The sequence below is a fragment of the Pseudophryne corroboree genome, chromosome 6, assembly GCF_028390025.1.
Source record: "Pseudophryne corroboree isolate aPseCor3 chromosome 6, aPseCor3.hap2, whole genome shotgun sequence".
NCBI lineage: Eukaryota > Metazoa > Chordata > Amphibia > Anura > Myobatrachidae > Pseudophryne > Pseudophryne corroboree.
In genome coordinates this window covers 655,274,689-655,297,360 of record NC_086449.1, presented here as the reverse complement: position 1 = coordinate 655,297,360, position 22,672 = coordinate 655,274,689, and the positions used below count along the sequence as shown (strand labels likewise).

General features: G+C 38.6%; 1 protein-coding gene and 1 long non-coding RNA gene across 2 annotated transcripts in view; both read right to left on the bottom strand.

Annotated features, from left to right (window-relative positions):
• LOC134934642 (teneurin-2-like) overlaps nucleotides 1–22,672 on the bottom strand; it is a 1,156,291-nt gene that overhangs the window by 602,732 nt on the left and 530,887 nt on the right. The gene's annotated exons all lie outside the window — the stretch shown is intronic.
• On the bottom strand, nucleotides 1,472–2,170 carry LOC134935555 (uncharacterized). The gene is made up of 4 exons (XR_010180244.1): nucleotides 2,112–2,170; nucleotides 1,957–2,024; nucleotides 1,795–1,862; nucleotides 1,472–1,601 (listed from the first exon to the last, which is right to left on the bottom strand). It is a non-coding gene; the product is annotated as an uncharacterized LOC134935555 (long non-coding RNA).

Below are 22,672 nucleotides of genomic sequence, written 5' to 3'. Positions count from 1 at the left end.
ACACCAGATACTCTAATTAAACAAATGTGTTTAACTAAAGAAACATTACTAACAGATATTCTTACCCTAACAGCAGAAGAAGCACGTTATGGATCAGTGCACACCAGCTAGTCAGGCGTTGCGGCACTTCTGGGGAGCGCTTTTCGCACCTGCATTCCTTTCTCCTAGTAAATGTCTATTCCAAAATGGCTGCTGCCTACTCTAGCATCCTTCACAACTGTCATCTCTCAGGCGGCTGCATTTTTGGAGGGATAATTTCACAGTATTCTATATGGCCGGCCTGACCACATACAATACTGCACACACTGGCTGCGGGCCAATGCTCCTTGAGATTGCATGGCTAATCTGCCCCTAGAAACGACCCTGGTGTGATCATGTGCTGATGTCTTTCCTTTCAGGGGATCACACAAGGGGGAATAATGAGAGTCATCAGCAGAGACTGCTGAACAGCTACAGCAAATCACAGTAATTACAGCAATTCCCTCTCCTTGCAAAGAACTCCTTATGGCAGAATATGAAGAACCCAGGAGATTTAAAGCACATGTCAGGAGATTGATGACCAAAACAGGAGCCTCCCTCAAGATGCAGGAGAGTCGGGAATTATGTCTATAACCCAATTGAATAATATTTCTGTAAATCAATCTTGCCTGTCAAAATCAATTAATTTACCTGCTGTTTCAGCAACCATGCCTGTTTGTTTTGCTGGTACCCCCATGGTCTGGACTCCCATGATGTTAATTGCTGAAAGCACTTCTGCCATGCCTACCTGGATCTCCATTTTCCCCGATTTCCTGCTTTCACAGCTTTCAAAAGTAGGTAAATATGGTTGGGTGTATGCAATAGGAAAGTGAATTAACAGTGGGTGGTTCTGTGTGGAGCAGAATGGTGTCTGCAGAATTGGGAATCTCTGTGATTCTAGGATGTCACTTTGAGCAATAGTGGTTCATTTGTTAAATAAATGTGCATATGTCTGTGATGTGGGGGTCAGATATTTGATCTAGCTCACGTGAAATTTTATAATATAGCTAGCTACTGGGAGTAATTCATTTATAATGTCACATCAGTATATCAGTAAAGACAGTGAACTCCTTTAAATTCAGGTGCAGGCTGTAACAGAAAAGTGGAGGATCTGGGATTATTTTCCTTTAATGTTATTTATTTATTGTTTGCAAGTCCCTTGTCATTCTCTTTATTACTTCCAGTTATGAATTACAGGTTATTGCCAGAGGTACTCAGTTGTTTAATGGTTGTTCCCAACAGAAAACTAATATATTACAATTGCTAGGGGTAGATGCTGCAGTTGTGATTTCCTCAATAAGTGATTTACTGACACAGAGTAGCAAGCAGTTAGGTTAAAAACATAGTTCTGATATGTATATAAAACAGGGGTTCCACACAGGTGGAAGGGGCACTCACAGTTGAATAACACATACAATTAAATTGCATAAAACATTCATAGTTTAATAGTCGAATATTCAGTTGCACCAACTCGCCCTTGATCGACGTTTCGACCCCATAACTGGGTCTTTCTCAAGATAGGCAGGTTCGGTTAACATTCAAATAACTTTTAAAGGTATATACATAGTAACATCAGTGGAGATCTAGAAAAGAGAAAGAACATAAGACCACTCTTAATGCCTCCCAGGCCCCATTATTGCGCATTAATCATATACTAAATTGCACACAGCACACTTCACAGTGCACTTATTAGATGAACCTTAAGCCCAGTGGATAACATCCTGCTACAGTGACCACCACCGTGTCTCCAAATACCAGACCAAGATGCAGACTTACATAAAACATCACTTAGGTGAAATGTCCTGACAACATCTATCCACTCAGCTGGTATACAGCTCAAATGCCTAGAAAACCAATATGTGCAAGATATCAGCAAATAAATAGACAAACCCAGTGCAAGTTAGCCCACAAAACACGTAGACATATACAGATACGTACTCCAGCAATTATACCTTCACAGGTAAATGCATGTAAGGCTTCTAAATGTAGTTCACGTAAAAATCATCCTATAAACAGAAAAGGAAGATAAAACTGTAGACTATAAAGATAAATACTGATCTAGTATGTGAGTGTAATGAGCACCAACTACTCACTATATACCAGCAGTCATTCCGTTCTGAATGCATCCAGATGAGCCACTAGTAAGTTCCACAACGCATCAAAAGTGATAACTAAAATAAACAGTGTGCAGTCTAGATATTAGTCACCCGTAGTACAGCTATACAGACAGAGTCAGTGACCACTAAGTGGTAGATACTTACTCAACCATGTTCACACAGTCAAAAGGCACCTGGTACTACACATGCAGTCTAAACGCCGGAGAATTTAACCCCAGACGGCCGGAAGTGAACACAACGTCACTTCCGCTGCACGCTTTCATCAAGGTCACCGCAAAATCAAACCCACTTAACTACCCATACACAAATATAACACTCCCTACCTGTGTGTGACAACACATGAGGGCCCAGCTCCCAACGCTGCTACAGCCGCCACACACCACGGCCCGGGACGTACTCTGCGTCTCACGGACCGGAAGCGCATCAATAGACCTTATCCGCGACGCGTCATGCGTTCCATACACCGGAAGTGTGCGTTCCACCGGGTAATGGTGAGACGCATCGCTACAAATAACTGGATACTCACTCACCGCTGCATTAATGTAAATCAGGCTAAAGGGATCCTGAGCATTATTTCCACTGGGCTGGCAGTAACAAAAAATAAATAATAATAAATAAATAAATAATAGACACATAACACATATAAATATACATGTATGTATCATTAATAAGACATCTATAACATCATGCAACAATGGAACCTGAGGGCTTACGGTGGTGCAACATCCACAATGGTCTAGCCCAACCGTTCATATTTCCAACATCAAAATACTTGGTACATACATAATTAATACTGTCATAATCTTGTTTGAACATATGATTGTCTAACCATACACTTCATAAATATATTTTTAAAAAACACAGAATAACAATAATAATACATATGGACAAAACATTCCACTCCCCCCGAGTAATGTCTGGTAAATATATTATCAAAACACATAAGATATCCCCATGGGGCAGAACACCCCCAAAAAAGAAAACAGTTGAGTATTACAAAACCAGTACATACTTTGGGAGATGTGACACTAGAATAATGTGCACACTAATACAATGGAGACTTTATATCAAAATAGTGTAACAATATATAAATATAATAAACTCACAGTCCTCAATTTAATCAAATGTTGAGAATAAGGACAGGGGCTAGGACTTACGATCCAGCCCAGGAGACTAAAAAATCACCCAGCCTGACCATATAACCTGACCGAAGGTCCCCCTAATAACAGGGGCACCTTCAACCAATAACCATAAAGGCAAAGGAACAAATTTTACAAACCAAAGCATCAAATCATCATGAGGGTATCAGTTGTAGACCCTGGTTAAGCACAGCTTCAGGGACATATCAGCCAGAGGTGACCCCAAAATATGAGGCTATTTACCGTTTGATGAAAAGGTTCAAAGGGTTATATTCGTTCATTCCCTTAGGGGCAACCGTATCCAGGGTGTAGATCCAATAACTCTCGCGCTGCTTGAGTGCGAGCGTTCTGTCACCACCACCCTGTATGGGTGGAACCCAATCTATCAGTTTGCATCTCATGCTTGACACCTGATGTTTATTTTCGAAAAAGTGTTGGGCTACTGGTTTATCAGTACTTCCGGTTTCAAAAGCTGCACGTATGGAAGTGCGGTGATTGGCCATTCGATCTCTAAAGGACCTAGTAGTGAGCCCCACATAATACAAACCACAGGGACAGATAAGTATATAGATAACATAGTCTAAACGACAGTGTAAGTGGTATGTAATTCGTATTTTCTTCCCTGTCTGGGGATGCATCACAGTGGGACCCGTCACCATAGACCTGCACGTCACACAACCCCCACAAGAGAAACATCCAGGTTTTTGTTTCATAATAAAGGTCTTATCAGGAGTCTCTTCTGGGAACACCGTGGGGCGCATCAAAAGCTGTTTTAAATTTGGTCCCCTACCAAACGCCATCATCGGTGTCGGCATATTAGTTAAAGGTAGTGTAGTGTCCGAGGTCACAATAGGCCAATGCTTGTTGATTGATTTCCGAATACAACCAGACATCCCATTAAATGTGGTAGAGAATGTCATTCTGCCGGTTTTAGCTCTGCTAGCCCTAACTTCTCCCTTAAAAATCCTAGTGGCTTTCCTCAAGCATCACTTAAGGATCCTGCGTTTATAGCCACGTTCAATAAATCTGGCCGTCATCTCGGTGATTTGTGTATCCATTGCTTCTGTCTCAGAGTTTATACGCATAACCCTGAGGTATTGGGATACCGGCAAATTATCTTTTAACGATGGAGGGTGATGGCTATTAGCCAAAAGTGTGGTATTACGGTCAGTGGCCTTCCGAAAGAGGGTAGTTATTAATCTCCTCTCTCTAATTATTACCCTAATGTCAAGAAAACAAATCTCATTGGTCGATACAGTATATGTGAACCTGACTGGAGATGCCAGCTGATTCAAATCCTCCACCATATTGACAAACGTCTGCTCAGAACCTGCCCAAAGTATGAATACATCGTCAATAAATCGTTTATATAGACGTTTGAATTTACCGTATTTCGGATAAATATTGGTTTCCTCATATTGTCCCATATATAAATTGGCATAGGACGGGTCCAGGTTTGAGCCCATGGCCGTCCCTGATTTCTGCATGAAGAATAAATCCTTATAGGAAAAATGATTTAAACTTAAGACCAGCTTAACCAACTCCAAAATATACTCAATGGGTTGTTTAAGATTAACCGACTTCTGTAAGGCCGTTGCCACCGCCTCAAGGCCCTGGTCATGCGGAATAATTGTATATAAAGAACATACGTCCATGGTGGCCAATACTAGTGGTTCGTCTAACAGAGTGATATTCCGGATAAGTTCAAGAAAGTCATTAGAGTCCCGAATGTGACTACTGTTGTCCAATACTAAGGGTTGGAGTATACTATCGATGTAAATAGCTAAAGGCTGAAGCACAGACCCTTCTGCCGCTATGATCGGCCTCCCCGGCGGTTTATCAAGGGTTTTATGCACCTTTGGTAGGGTGTAGATAATAGGACATTTCGGATAATCAACCGTGAGGTAGGCGTATAACTCCTGATCCAACCAACCACTTTCAAATCCACGTTTCAGAGACCCATCAACCTGAGATTTAATCTCTTTCACCGGATTGACATCTAATTTGAGATATGTGTTAAAATCCGATAACTGTGACAGAATTTCCCTGTCATAGTCAATCCAGTTCTGGACCACCACTGCTCCTCCCTTGTCCGCAGGGCGGATAACTATAAAGGGATTATCACGTAAATTCTTCAATGCATTACGTTCGTCAGTGGATAGATTGTCATACATTTTAGGTACCTGACACTCATTGATGTCCTTCTGGACAATGCGTGTAAATGTTTTAATACTAGCATTTGCGGACATGGGATCAAATTGTGACTTTTGTTTGAACTTGGATGTATTGGTGTCCGATGCTTTGACACCAAAAAATTCCTTTAACCTAAGATTACGACTAAATCTGTATAGTTCAACGGTGTTTTGGAACTTGTTGTGCTTAGTTGTAGGAACAAATGTCAGGCCTTTCGATAAGAGTGCTATTTCAGATTCACTTAATCGATAGTCTGACAAATTAAATACAGAATCTATCGTCGTCGCCTTCGCGCCCTTCTTCGGGTGGCCACCCCGCCTCGGGTGCGGCCGGTGACTCTTGGGTCTTCCCTCAATTCTGTGGACATAGGGTTGCCTGCGCCTAAAAAATGTGTACCCACAGATTGTACCTCCCCCGTGTCTGTGTCCGAGGTTGAATAAGATGATCCAGGATTATGGGTAACAGGTGTATAGCGGCGTCTATATTGTGGCCGATAGTATCTATCCTGCACCTCCTGTCCAGAATTCCCCAGTAACCAACGGTAAACCGTATGGTTCTGGTAATCTAATGTCACTACTGCCAATTTCTTTCTTTTGAATGAGATCAACTCATTGTGAAATGTGTCCATCTGTGTCTGCAGTCTTTCTATCCAATTGCTGGATTTGTCATCGCGTAATAATGGTAAGGTAGTTGCATTAGTTGTTTCAATGTCAATTTTCACCTTTTTGAGGTCATTGCTGACCTCCTCGATAACAAGTGCAATAAGGTCAAATGAACACTTGTTTAAAATGCCACACCATTTACTGCAGAACAACGGGTTGTTCCTACCTAAAGTAGGTATATTGTTTAACCGAAATCCACGAGGGATCTGTTTACGCCTATGATATTCCGAAAGGAACTGGCCATGGAGTTGTAGTTCCACTTCGCGCTGGCGGAGTTTAAGTAACTTATAGAAAACATCAGCAGCCGTCTCTGCCGGCAGGGAATCAAAATCCAATTTGTCAAACAATAGTTTGTCCACCTCGTCGACAGTATATGATACAGTCCCCTGTTCTGCTTGGGACAATAAACCATCATCTAACAAATATGTCCCCCCTTGTGCCATAGCTGTAATTGGCTCTTAAATACAAGTTGAAAAAAATAATAAAAATAAAAAACAAATAAAAAACAATATGTGGATGAACACACACAACTAGAGTGTGTCCCAGTTATCTCTCTCTACCAGATACTCAGAATTATATATATATATATATATATATATATTCTGATTTGTATCTAATTCATCTTTCCTATTTTCTTATCTCTAGGTAACACAATCTATGTTCACTCTCATCCTCTTTATCTAATTGTCACCTGACTTCAATCTGTGCTTTTTTGATGTGTATCTGCAATTTGTTAACACTTTTTAATTGTGATAAATGTTGCTCAGTGGTGCAATTTTTATTACTGTAGACTAGAAAGTACTTATCAGCTTTAACTCCTAGCACTTCATGTTGGTCTATTTAGATAATGAGCCTAACTATATCTTAGGGCAGTGTTTCTCAAATTGGGGTGTCTTAGGGTAATTGCAGGTGTTCTCTGGGTTTGTAGTCCAGGACCAATTCAAATTATTTATGGTCAATGTAATAGACAAAAACAGCACTTGGGCTTGAATTTACTTAATTTAATATTTTTTTCTGAATTTCTCTATAAGAAACTTTGGCATAGGGGTGTCGTGAAAAAAAAAATTCTAGGGCACCATGATTCAAAAAAGTTTGGGAACCACTGTTTTAGATACTTGCTACTAGGGAAGGGGTGCTCAAAAGGCAGTCCTCCAGCTGTTTTGTAACTACACATGCCAGCATGTACTGTCATTGCTTAGCATTCCCTAATAGCAAAACTGTTCTATTATAGCTGGAGGGCTGTATGTGGAGCAATCAGTTGTTTTTGGGGGTAGATACCATTGTGGTTTACTCATAAAATGTAAGAAACAGCATAGTTTAAATACACAGTTGAAATACTAGTGGACAATATCTGAAGCCATCCATAAACTCTCTTTACCAGCTCTACTTATCTTGCTGCTAAAGACAATGTAACTTTGTCATTTTTTATTTTTCACTCTGATTATACTTAGTTTATTTGCCATAATACTTTGATTCTTATTTTTTAACCTAATGTTTAATATTTCTTACTATTATTCAATGTCATTATTATTAGAATTATAATATCCTTCACAGGATCACACTGCTTGTCCATATTGTTTCCTCAGTACCCCACATCTCTCTTATTAACAGTTTTGTTCTTTTTTCCTACCTGAATTCATTAACTCTAACATCCTTAAACTGTCCCCATAAAGTAAAAGCTCACACATCCTACAATCATCTTTATTATAGCTATCTCCTCCTGCTTCTATTATTGTAGCTGGTGAAATATCACTGAATCTAATGGGGATAGTTCCGCAACAGGTTATTGTACAGACATTTGACCAAAATTAGATCTGAGTCTGTGACCGACTTTAGGCTGATAATGTACACGAAGTGTACTAGACCAATTACACGTCGGTGGTGCTCCCAGAGTCAGTGGGTTTAGACAACAAAACGAAAGAAAAGAAAGACTCTGTGTTGGGGCACTCTTTATCGAAAATTAGACACTAAAACTTAACTTTTAATGAACATAATAAATAAGTTTTAGTGTCTAATTTTCGATAAAGAGTGCCCCAACACAGAGTCTTTCTTTTCTTTCGTTTTGTTGAAATATCACTGAACCCAGAACTTCACCCGCATCTCACATACTGTACAGTACACCCTATTTGCTACAGTAAAGAAATCAGACAAACCTAAAATACATCTTCTGTCTCTCATCAGCCTCTAAATCCTTTACATGTGCCCTACAGAATGCACAGTCTATCTGTAACAAGCTGACCTCCATCTATACCTCTTCTTCTTTAACAACCTCATACTTCCAGCAAAAACAACACAATCAGACAATGCCTTGCCTTCAGTCCTTTCACATGGAGTTTTTCATTTCACCAGCATGCCAAGACTGGAAGCAGATAATTAAATGGGGCTGGGTTACTCTTTTAACCACATTCAAATTCATAGTTCTACAACAGTCCCATCACTCATATTCATATCTTTTGAGGTACATGCTATGAGGTTTATCAACCCTTTTTTGTATGCATGTTGCTGTTCTCTACTGCTTCACTGGATTTCTCTGCCTGGTTCCCTCATTTTTATCCCCTGACATCCCTATATTTGTCAAGGGTGATTTTGACATACCTGATAATGATCTACAGTTTCCATGTCCTCCAAGCTACTGTCTCTAAAATCCTCTCTTGTCCTGTCCCAATGGACTGAATCTTCTATTAATCGTGATAGCCACTACCTTGATCTTGTATTTTGTAGATGTTGCTCAGTTTCTCATCTCTTTATCACCCCTTTCCCGCTATCAGATCATCCCCTTATAACCAAAAGAGTTATCCTCCATTATTTGAAACTGGCTTCTTGTAGATTCTACCAAGATTCCTCATAACCACAGAATTCTAGGTTTCTATAAATTAAACACAAATCTCCCACCTTATGCAACAATTTTTCATCTTCATGAACATTTATACAACTAAGAACATCATAGGCATAAATCATGTAATTCCCATGTTTTTCATTTTATGAGTATTTAACCCAAGCATCTTTTAAAATTTACATTTTTTATTAACCGTTGTACGCCAAACTCATCAACATCCATCAAGGTCTAAATCCAAGGTCTAACTTTCCACATTAAGGACAAGATTGATAACACTATGCATGAAATTTTTCCTCATCCAGCAAAGTTGTAAATTACTTCCTTGAACCTTCTGCCATAATCTATTAATTTATTTCCACACTACTATACTGAATTTCCTCCTAATCCTAGTCTTACAAACCATTTGTGTCCTGTGTCCTGTACTTATCCCAACATTACAGAACATTTGTTATCTCTCACTTTCTAGTTGTATCTTTCCATCATTATATCCAAATTTAAATTCTGCCCTAAATTTTCTATAAAATTTGCATACGATATCTCAGATACTGTACCTACTCCCTACAAGTGTCTTAAAAGGTTTGTCTATACTCCCCTCACTTGCTTTCTTTCCTTACTATCCAGTATCTTTTGTTAGTCTTCAATTCCCTAAACTCCTCTGAGACAGCACTGGCTATCGTGGTCAATGATTTAACCACTGCTAATTAAACATACTGCTACTCATTTATAATTTTTCAGTATCTCTCTGCTGCATTTGACACCATGAACCACTGTCTTCTCATACAAAGACTGCACTACCTAGGTCTTTATCAAATTGTCCTTATCTATTCTACTTATGTAATAGAACATTCCATGTTAATTTTTCTGGACCTATCTTCTCTCCACTTCCTTTAACAGTTGGAGTACCACAAGGTTTGATCCTACGTGCTCTACTCTTTTCAATCTGTACCGACTCTCTTGGAAAATAATAATAATGTAATTTGGATTTCAGTATCACCTCTTTGTAGATGATAAACAAATTTACTTTTCTTCTCCCTATCACCCAAACTCTTTTTTGGCCTCTCTCTCTTCTGCTTTTTCATCTTATTTTACTTTCGCCATCTCAAACTCAATTTTTCAAAACCAAGCAAATATTATTCCCAAAATCTCTACGATGTTGACAGCACAAATGTTTACAAAATACACACATATCTCTCACATGGCACTGTGAAAACTGTAATTCGTGAATCATTATCTCCTGCATTTATTATTACAACAACCATCTTACTGGTCTTTCTTGCAGATTTTCACCCCAGAATATATTTTGGATGCAGCAGCTAAGATGATTTCCTAGTAAAACTTTCTTCTACTGCTGCTCCATTCTGTGTGCTCTTACACTGGCTGCTTGTATTTTACCAAATCTAAAATGCTTCTACAAACATACAAGACCATAATCAACAATACACAAGCATACTGTAAATCCCTTCTTGTCTCAGAATATCATCCAACTTGACCCCCGTCACTCTACACAAGATGTGTTCTTCTCATCCCCACTCATTAACTGTTCCTATAGCTAGCTACCAGGCTGCACAAACTTTGTGTAATGACCTTCTTCAAACAAAAATACTTTTCTCTATTCTCCAACCTTTGAGAATTCCCTCAAAACTTATCTCATTTAGAGTATCTTATACTTCCTGTCCCTCCAATCAATGGGAGTGATGTTGTAGCCTGAACACTTCAATTATCAGGGGTGCTAAGAGGGGGATGGTGTGGTTACTAATTACCCAGGTTTTGTTTGTCTACGGGAGCCCAGCAGAGGCCAGAGCCTGTAAATGGAAAGAAGGAACCTCCCCTTCTTGGTGTACAACACTTCTTCTCACTGGCCAGATTTGCACTGTAAATAATAAACTAGCAGGTACAAAGACTAAAGAAGTGAAAAATAGAACTATTGTAAAACCTTTTTATTACATTTGTCATAGTAACTTAAAATTAACAGTCACTGTAAAAATGATAAAATCCTATACATGAGATCATTTTTTAGTTGGTATTGACTGAAGTATTACTCTTTTCTCAGTGCCTGTGTATGAAACTTGCTTATAGATGTATATTATTAATAATAAATCATAACAAGTCACATTTTCATAAAATCTTCTCTCCTTATGCAGTTACTGCATTCATTTAATCACATTTTGCATCAGTATTTAAAAAAAAAAAAAACATTTAATGCATCAATAAGGTAAGATAAGTGATAGGGAGATTATTTGCTGCATTATGGGATGTCTGGGTGCTTTATAAAACAACAATTGTCAAAACCAAACATATGCACCAATAAATGTGGAATTATGAAGGCACTACGGCTTTAAAACAATCATTTAGGATTATAAATAAGTAAAAAGCCAAGCAGGCAGATAAAGGATAAATTACTGAGAGATTGAGAATGTGCATCCAGAAAATGGATACTAAAACCAAACCAAAGAAACACTATGAATAAGGAATATATAATCTTCTCTTTATATAGATAATATGTACAAACAGATTTGCTTTCTCCAACAGCATACAATTGTTTGCATCAATATTTATATTTATGCTACTGTACTGTTGACTTGAATATTATTATTTATTTGTGCTTTGAAAGGTCCAGTTCATACATTCGATTTTGGTATGTTTGAAATACAAAAATCCATTGCTCTTATGAACAATGCACAATCCTCTATAAACCCTGCAAGTGAACGCTGTATGAATATTCATATGTTTTCAACAAAAGGAAGTTTATAACATTCAGAGTTTTTCACATTTATCAGAACTTTGATTTCTTGGACAGTCTAGCAATATTAGAGTTGTGTTGTTTAAAATGCTACCAAAAGTTTTAGGTCTTTTCGATACAGTTTTCTTTTAAAGTAATAAGGAGCCTATTCACCATCAGAAGCCAAATGGTACCCAATAATTAAGTATCTAACTCACTGCGATTTTTGGGACGGGAAGATTACGGGACCAATTCAGCATTGCTCTGGTGTGGGGACAGCTGCCCAGCTCTGTCCCTGTGATCAGTAACACTACTACTAAAGTATCCATGACACCACTGATGGGTCTGTCCTGTGAGCATGCGAGACCTAAGGTCATACATGAGCATGGCTCAGGTCAATCACTCTGAAGGTGGTGGAGAGATCCGCTCTAATCCCTCTGTGCAATCCCATACCTCTGTCCTACAAGAAGGAGTAGGGCTCTGAAAATCTTGCTATCTGAAGATGGCATTGATTCTCGCAAGCAAACTGAAAATTTTCACAGAGAATTATTTTTGTTTTTTTCATTGCAGAATAATGATTTTTCTTTATATAATCAAGTTATTTTTTCTAATAAACATGTTTGAATTACTATAGAGCTAAAAGATCTGTCCATTCATCGTTGTTTTTATAATGATTTTAAAAGGTGTTCCCATTAGCAGTAAAGAATAGAGTTAATTTGTATAATGTAATTTATGTATATGCAAAGATACAAAAAAAATTTCAAAACTTCTGTAAAATATTTTCCTGATTTTGCACTTGGCTGCAGAAAGTTGCTGGTGAAAATTGGTGTAAATTGATCCCAGTCCCAGTAACATAACAGGGCGCCTCTGCACCCAACCTCCTTGAAAGCACATAAAGCATGGCATCACATAACATGCACCGAGGAGGACTAGGTACAGGAAGATGGGTGGTGGTAGTGTGCTTATGTATATAGCAGGGTGCTGTAGAGAAAAGTGTGCCATGATGCCTTTCCAGGGTTCCATCTGGGAAGTGACTATACTTTCTCCTTGACCTGGGACCCTGTGTCCTACAAAAGCACACAACAGATTGGATTGACCGCCATCATGATAATTTGATTAATGGAGTACTAATTCAGAAAAAAATATATAATTTGCAATACAGTAACAAATTAAACAGAATTCAGATTTTTACCCATGAGAAGTTGCATGTTCTGCAAAAATCAATTTGCATTAGATTTCTCTGCAGTACACTCATCTCTAGTAAAGACCTAACTGCAAGCTCTTTAGTCAAGATTATATTTTTAAGGTGATAAAGAAAAGACATAGACTCGTCTTTACATATACTGTTATATTCTCTTTTATGCATGTATAAATATCTCCACTGCATGTTCTTGTCTCCGTATTGTGTAATTTTATGTTTGTGGTTTTCCGTGCCATTCTAATGTTACTTTCTACAGTATGTTGTCATGTGTGAGTCTGTGCTGGTGTCCTTGAATAAGCCTAGTATTTACAAAGATTTATGTGGCAGCCTTTGTTTCCAGGGCATTAACTAGTGTGGTGTACAGTATGTTTCAGGTAGACTACATAAAAATATCCTCAGTAAGTGTCCAAAATTTGCTACTGTTGATAGCATTCCATTTTTATACTTCAGTGTGAACCTTCCAATGTCAAATCTAATTTGATCTAGTTTTGTAAATATTAACATCTTTCATGTTTTTTTCTGTATTGATTCCCATATGCCTTTTATGTTGGTCTCACATATTATGTAAATTATCTGTGATCTTCAAATTGCTTATTGGTGCACCAAGCTGATAATTTTCTAACCCACTTTTAGGCTATTTCCTTTGGTTTGACTGCAGTAGTAACCTCCCATAAGTTATCTTTGGAGAGCAGTGTCTAAACCATACATTTCCATTACTGCAAATTTTTAGTTTATCCTTTGCTAGTTTACACTCTGCAGGTCATTTTATTATCTTTTTCTTACTTACTTTACGCCCTTTGAAATGCAGCATTGACTTACATACATATGCCCATTTTCAGTTAAAGATTGCATTTTGCTTCTTCTTAAATATGAATAATCTTAAATCTAGAAACTGATCTAATGCTGTAACCTCCAACTATGAAGATTCTAAAAACATATAATGTCTTAGTATTAAAGCCTGACACAACCCAACTTTCAGAAAGATTCTGTTAAATCCACATTTGTCATTCTGGACAGCAATGACAGCAATGGAGAGTGTGAAATTGAATGTTCCTGTCTCTAACCTGTTGCAGCATATGTTACTTAGTATAAGCATTAACCTGCAGGGAAGATTGGAAAACAAACTTTTCTTTGTTGAATAGAGAAAATGTCATGATATTACAGTACCTACTGTTCCTACAGTATAGCCAATTAAGTAGCAATCAGTTGCAGCTGTTGCTATATTCCAACAAGCAGTAGAAGTTTTGAGATAGATAGATAGATAGATAGATAGATAGATAGATAGATAGATAGATAAATTAATAGACCCCAATAGGGCTTTATTTACTAAAATAAAGCAACATTAGCTCATTTTCCCAGAGGAGTAACTAAAAGAAAATACATTGAGTAACTCATAGCAAACAATCCCATCTTTAAATGCAGCAATGGTTTAAAATGCAAAACCAGGTTGGTTTTGGTTTTTAAATTATAACCGCTTTACATCTATGGGATTAATCACTAAAATCATATTGGTTCCCAGACATCACACCCAGGGACGTAGCCAGAACTTTGCAGGCCCCATAGCAACATTTTGAAGGGGACCCCATCCCAATGCTTCTAGAGAGACACTTCTCTGCAGCAGTTGTTAATTTTATGCCCTATAATAGTGCCCGAGTTCATTTTCTGAATCATAGAAGAGCCTTATTTAATGTTATGCCCCATAGTAGTGCCCTAGTTTCTATTATGAATTACAGTAGTGCTTAAGTTCACCCAATGTCACATTTCAGAGCTGCCAGTACACATTATGCCCCCAATTCATATTATGATATATAGTGCTCCCCGTTCATATTGTGCCTCATTACAGTGCCCCGCTTCATGTTATATAACATAAAAATGCCCTCCAGTTCATTTTATACCACACTGCAATGAGCAGGTCCAGGGACATACCTAGATATATTGCAGGCCCCAAGGAAAAAGTTTGAAAGGACCCCTACGTACTGTACAACCCAATGGTGAAAAATGTATTTAACACATGTTACTTTGACAGGGAAGGTGGGCCCCTCTCAGCTCTGGGCCCCATAGCAGCTGCAATGCTTGCACCTATGGTAGCTAAACCCTTGATCACACCCTATTACATAACATGCACTACACTACATAATGTTAGAACTTGGTATTTAAGTACTTAGCGTATGTACTGTATATAATTTCATAAGTGAGACCATGCATACCATAAGAGATCATATGCAGACATAAGTACAGATTCTGATATTGCAGATAGTTTCATAATTTAAAGTCATCCAAAAATCTACTCATTTCTTGTGTTAAATATATTTTACAAATTTCCCACAGTTTCGCTGTGTTTTCAAGTTTCTCTACGTGATGTATTTACAAAGCAAACTATGTGAGCTGTTGAATTATGTGGCCCATTGATAATGGTCTGTGGGGGTCATTCAGATCTGATCGCTGGGCTGCTAATTTTGCTGTCCTGCGTTCAGATAGGAGTGTATATTTGCAGTGCAAGTGTACGATCCTATGTGTACACTGAGCTGCTAAAATCCACTTTGTGCAGTCTCTGCACAGTCCATGACTTACTCCTACAATGCGATCATATCAGGCTGATCGGGGACAGAGCCGATGGCCTCTTCTTGTCAATCACCTTGCGAAACCCGTGCGATCTGATTTTTCGCACCATCCCATCGCTGACCAGCGATGCCCTTTGTTGCTGTCCAATGCACGTGCACATTGCGGTGCATACACATGCACAGTTAGTATGTGATTGCCCGCTGTGCGAAAACACACAGCAGCAATCAGATCTGAATAATCCCCTGTGTCTCCCTCATTCCTCTTTATGACAACTCTAAGCACAAAGCTTTTGTAGTTTTCAATTTCACAAAAGCTGTATGTTTCACTGTGTTTTTTTTCTTTCCATTCTGTTTCGCACCTTGGGTATAATTCATGTCTGTACGCAATGCCGATGCGATCATTAGTATTTTATTTATGTGTCGTGATTGCACTGTGCATGTGCAATGTAACCTTTGTGATTGTACTCGAACTGTCATTTTATATGCAGAGTTATATGCAGAAATGGGGAGTGGCTGTGGAATTTGGGGGAGTGGAAGCAAAACACAGGAGTGTGACAGCCATTTTCGAAGCGTGTACATTTTTCAGAAATGTCTATCAATGTTTAATAGAGATGTGCTGTGGACACTTTTCGGGGTTTGTGTTATGGTTTTGGATCTGGATCTCCATTCTTGTTTTGGATCAGGATTGGTTTTGCCAAAACCAGCCTTTCGGGTTTTGGTTTTTATTTTGTTTTGGATCTGGATGATTTTTGAAAGAAACATAAAAACAGCTAAAATCACAGAATTTAGAGGTAATTTTGATCATATTGTATTATTAACCTCAATAACATTCATTTCCCCTAATTTCCAGTCTATTCTGAACACCTCGCACCTCACAATATTGTTTTAGGCCAAATACCTTGCCTATCTAGGAGTGGCACTGCAGTGGCAGATAGGATGGCAGTTTTAAAAACTAGGCCCCAAAGAGCACATCATGCAAATAAAAATAGAGGTGCAAGATGGAATTGTCCTTGGGACCTCCCACCCACCCTTATGTTGTTTAAACAGGATATGCACAACTTAATAAACCATTAAGTTCAGCGACAGGTGGTCCCCCTGGAAAAAGTTTGCCAAGTTCTCTGAATCATAGCTAGCTACAAACATACCACCTCCTTCTTTGATGACTTTTCACATTATGAGAAGAGTCAAGAGGAAGAGGACAGTGTCAAGAAGGTGATTAAGAATAAGAGAGGCACACGCAATCAGGAACAACACACAGGCTTTCACCTCCACTCCTATATCGGTGTGGAATGGAAAGATCTTCAACCAAGTAAATATATAATTACCACATTACTGGACAAACTGAAAAACTAGGGGCCAAAGCCTCCAAATTTGTACCCTCTTCTCCATTTTCAGGGATTACGATAATCTTGGATTTAATGCTGAGAAGCAAATAAACTGGTGTATACCACAGGATCAAGATTGGATATTTTCCCCTCCACAGAGTCTGGAGACTTAGTTTGTGAAAATCTCATGGGCTTCTTTTCTCCCATTATTTTACTGCATTGTTATTTACATATTTTGTGGCAGATGCCTTATTTTCATTTTTCACAGCTCCCAGTTACATGCATGTGAGCATACCTGTGTGTCCCAGTTACACGCATGTGAGAACACCTATGTGTATTGTTTATTTTATTAATATTTTCTTTTTAAATAAAGCAGCCCCTTAGATGTTTTAGCTACCCCTCCTGAGTCCCCACAACAGCCACAGATGGGGCAAGTTGAGTTTGCGTGGGTTCGGTATAGTACTAAGCAGGACTGTGCAGTGAATTTTTTGTTATTGAGCCCATGCCCTAGTGGAGCTTACTACTGTACAGTCAAAAATCATTTCATACTATAAGCGGGACTGTGGGAGGAAGCCATGCTAACACAGCATGGCTCAGCCTGGCAAGCCAGACATTTTCCTGACTGTAAACCATGCTGGGCCTTATTCAGTAACTGTTTGTGCCTCACAGGAGCTCCTGGCCCATCTAGTGCTGCAGTGCAATGGAAAGCTGATGCAATGCAAGATCACTGAAATTCTGTTCTTCTAATACCGCGAGTTCTTGCGATAACCCTATGCAGCTCTTAGGAAAAGAACCCTGTATACCAAAAGTGCATCTTGTAAATAAATAATCCCAAAACTTGAAACATGAATAATAAATCAAATTAAGGTTGACTAATTGGAGCCATTCATTTGAGTGGGTCCCTAACATTAAATAATTGAGAAGAACCTCTTGCTAATGCGCCAGCAGAAAATTTCTCTTTTACCCCTCCAGCCGTTGCGCTGGATTATGATTCTGTCTCTGCTGCATTTCATAGTTGTTATAATGGATTGGATTGTCAGTGGCCCTATCATCCACCATTACACTACGGATTAGTAGACTACTGTAAATCACTGTCTGTTATTTGTCTGTATTTGGAGCAGGGCCTGAGTATATGACTAGAGGCTGTTTGATGGAAGTTTAGAGGCATAATATGGCTTCTCCTCATAAGTGGTAAAATGGTACTTGTTTTTTTGAACAATTGTGGACAGATATCAGATAGGGTATAATGTACAGTCACTGATTGCCAGCAAGGCCGGAGAATATGATTAACACAGGGAACTGCGGATAGTGCCCATTATAGAAAAGATATAGAAATATGGATAGTTAGATGACACAATGTGATGACATACAGCAGCAGGTATTGTAGAGCCAGCAGTGTGGAGCATTGCTGGGAGTACCCAGGGGTAGACTGAACTCTGTGAGGAGCTCTCACTAGTAATGACTTATGCTGGATATAACAATGCACAGGAACTGCAGGGAACACCCAATAGAGCTCTAGTACTTAGAGTGTCACTCCTGCACACTGGAGACGGTATGGAGATGCTTAGTAGAAATGGCAGACACTTTGAATACCACAGGAAAACACTGGAGACTAAAAGTAGTGCTTAAAAATACTGGATAGCACTTCAAGTATCTGAGGTATATACTGGAGTCTCTGTTAGTACTCAGCAGGACTGACCAGTGCATGGAGTAAGTCAAGAATATACAAGAGACTGAATAGTGCTCAGCTGGACTGGCTGGTGATTACAGTAACACGGTAATGCTCATAAGTCTAAAAGTGCTCAGCAAGATTAACAGATGCTTAAATAAACTCAGAAATACACAGGAGACTGACAAAAGTGCTCAGCAGGAGTGACTAGCACTTGGAGGAATCACATCGGCTGATGGAGCACACTGAGCTGTGGAGCCAAACTCTGGAAAGTGCAGACTGGATCTTAGCAAGCAGGCTAGAGCAGAAGTTTTTCTGGCAATGAGTAGTGGCCAGTAAAGACTTATAGAGGGTGCTTTAGCTGCTACTAGGACAGTGGAGTCATGTGCAGATCAGGACTGGGATTGGTTGAGCAGCTATAAACTGATCTCAGGGTATAACACCCTTTTACATAGTAAAATTACAAAAGCAAAAATGTGTAAACCATGTCCAAGTGGTATTGGCTGCACATGTAGAAATCAAACATTATTATTACTATGGCTTGGAAAATGTCCTTACAATGTAGGTGAATGATGTGCGGCCATGAGTGCATAAATGGGCTTTTCTGGCATGTGACATACTAGTGGTTGCTGTATGGGATGTTGAATATTTTAGATCATAATAATTGTTATGTTCATTTTTCTTTATGGATTCCTTTAAAACTTGAAAGAGTTTTTATTTTGTAAGCATATACTGCTGTGAATAATGGTACTGGAATGCTCCTGTTCAATAGACTGGTCCGTGATCAGCAGTGAAGCTATGTTCAGCAGTACAGGCCTGGATTAAGGGTCACATGGGCCTGGACTGAAAATGTTCAAAGGCCTATACTGATAGAGAAGGAAAGGAGCTATGATCAGCCCATTGTGAGTATGGTGAGAGTCACTTGGGTGTGTACACCCCTTAGACTATGATGATGGGCCTATTTTTATGTAAAGGCCTGGAGCTGTAGCATCATATGTCCCATTGTTAATATGGCCCTGCAGCAGAATTACTGCAAAGTTAATCAAATTAAAATATTCTCTTGCTTTGCAGTAGCTGCTGGTATACCAGGTAAACAGACAGGGGCTGATCCAGAGTTGCACACACATTATCAGCAAGTACAGCCACACTGCATAAACAAAATTAATGTGGCTCTTTGACAATGTGCTAAGTTGCATGTACTGTATCTAGTGTTTCAGCACTGCCACTAGGGTTAGGTTTAAGCTGCAGGAACAGAGGGTTAGGGTTAGGCTGTGGGAAGGGAGGATAGGGTTAAGCTGCAAGAAGTGACAGTTAGTGTTTGGCTGCTCGAAGGGAGGTTTAGGTTTTAGACAGGGTTAGAATAGCTACCGTCTAGGTGCCGGGAGTCTGACTGTCGGTATGCCGGTGTTAGACATGTACCCAATCCATTTATACAGTTTTTTGCCGCTTGTTCTCTCAGATCTGTCATACAATATTCATTCAGTTTGACCCCTTAGCAATGAAATGAATTACAATTAACAAAGACTGACACCAACAATGGTGTTGCTCTGCCATTAACACATGATACATGTACAACATAGTTTTTTAGCAATTGCTTTAGATCTGCTACACCCATAGAATGCTTATCAAACAAATTGGAAAACATGCCAACAACATTTCCAACAGTATAATAAGAATAATTATTTAATTAGATTAATTGGAAACAGAAATGTTTTACTCTGTGCATAGTATACTACCAATCTTCCAACAAGTCAAACTGTGAAAGAGAAGCACCTCAACAGATCCAAACAAATATTAAATATAAACAAATAGTTTAAAGAGTGGTCCTGCACACCCCTGGAGCTGTAGATCCTCGTGATAAATGTATAACACCCTTTTACATAGTAAAATTACAAAAACAAAATAAATATCACGTGTGTCTGTGCCCACAAATCCATAGCCTTATTAGAATAATGTAGAAATCACAGTCCTTCTAATGGAACCTTCCTGCATGTCTTTTTCCTCCCGACGGTGATGAACATAAACAAGGGGGAATAAAAAAATATAATAGTGTAGTAGTTCATAACAAGGGGGTTATAAACCCTTATATAATAAGAGCAGTTCTAAATAGGGGATGGTCAGAAATCTTGATCCTCCACCTTATCACGTTATATAGGGTGGTGTACTGTACTCACACGAAGACTTCTACATATAATGGTTTCTTTTTGTAGGAGTGTGTTTTTTCCTTTTCCCTTTCAGTGTGCTTTTAGGGGTCACCTCAGGGGCTAAGTGGGATACGAGGTATGCTTGTTTCCCTCTTAGCCCCTGAGGTAACCCCTAAAAGCAAGGTAAAAGCAAAAAGGGAAAAACACACTCCTACAAAAAGAAACCTTTATATGTAGAAAAAAATGTTTGTATTAATTGCTTAATACAAGTTCTGGCGCTACGTACTGAGCTGGTTCTCTAAGCTGCTGTATGGTGGGAGATGGTCAGTCTCCCATACAACTAGGGATTACAATATGGAAAAAACAGCCCTCAAAATAAATCTATAACAGGTGATTTCATAAAAACAATTCTAATATATTTAATAAGCACAATATGCACAAATAAATGGAAAATTTCCTGCAATAAAAACATCAATCAGAGCCTCATTGCCAGTCTCTAGACCACACTGAATTACTTGTTTAGGCACCTATTTGCCATAAATGTCCTTGTGACCGGTCACATTAACAACAGGATCCTTCTGTAATATGCAGATAATTTGTGAACATCCAGTCTCTATGGTAGATAATTACAGATTTCCTCATGGATTTAGCCGGGTATACCACCTAGCGAGGGTCCAATGTATGTTTCCGATCCTAAGCAAAGAATTGGTGGTTCTCCCTTTGTTAATGTCCACGTTGTTCAGCTGGAAACCTCCAAGAGTGGAATAACTGCAACATGTCCTGTAAGGTGACCTTTTTGGTGCCCGGGTCAGAGGCTGGCACCTGTACGCATTTTGCTGGCACTTGGCAGCTTTGTCAAAGGCGTAAGGTTGCCTTGCCAGCCTCTGACCCGGGCACAAAAAAGGACATCTTGCAGTTATTCCACTCTTGGAGGTTTCCAGCTGAACAATGTGGACATTAACAAAGGGAGAACCACCAATTCTTTGCGTAGGATCGGAAACATACATTGGACCCTCGCTACGTGGGATACCCGGCTCCTGTAAGGTGACCTTTTTGGTGCCCGGGTCAGAGGCTGGCACCCGTACGCGTTTCGCGTGAGGAAATCGGTAGTTATCTACCATAGAGACTGGATGTCCATAAATTATCTGCATATTACAGAAGGATCCTGTTGTTAATGTGACCGGTCACAAGGACATTTATGGCAAATGGGTGCCTAAACAAGTAATTCAATGTGGTCTAGAGACTGGCAATGAGGCTCTGATTGATGGTTTTATTTGGGAAGTTTTCCCTGTATTTGTGCATATTGTGCTTATTAAATATATGAGAATTGTTTTTATGAAATCACCTGTTATAGATTCATTTTGAGCGCTGTTTTTTCCATATTGTAATCTCTTTATATGTAGAAGTCTTCTTCCACATCGTTTGAGTACAGTACGCCACCCTATAGAACGTGATAAGGTGGATAATCAAAATCTAAATATATATATAAATTTACAACATTAAGATTTGAACAGCGGAAAACTTTGAAACCTAATTAAATACATTAGGCAGATGTTTGGGTACACACTGTATATTGGGAATTTCATTGTTAATTCACATTTACTGTATAACAATGTATGATTTATGTACTTTGTATAAATCAATGCTTATTTGTCATCTTTATTCATCTGCTTGTATTTAACTATTTTAGCTGTTCTTCTGTTGCAAAATAAACACATTTTATGTTGGTCAAATTAATCTTTCATTTTCTAAAACAGTTTTCTTCAAATCAATATATTTTATTATTATTATTATTATTATTAATAATAATAATAATAATATAATAATATTAATAATACTACAATATGAATAAGAATAATATTGATGCTTTTTTGTAAAGATTGCATTTGAAACCACATTTACTAGCATATCCTATTGTATTAATAAAATATGTTGACTGTATGTTTAGGAGTTAAATGAAAATGCTCAGTCACATCTCTGTTTATGAATAATACATGTTTTAGTGAATAATTAGTTCCGCAAATTCAAGGCAAAAATGTAAATATTTTCATGTGTGTAATGACATAATAACAATAAAAAATGTAGCAG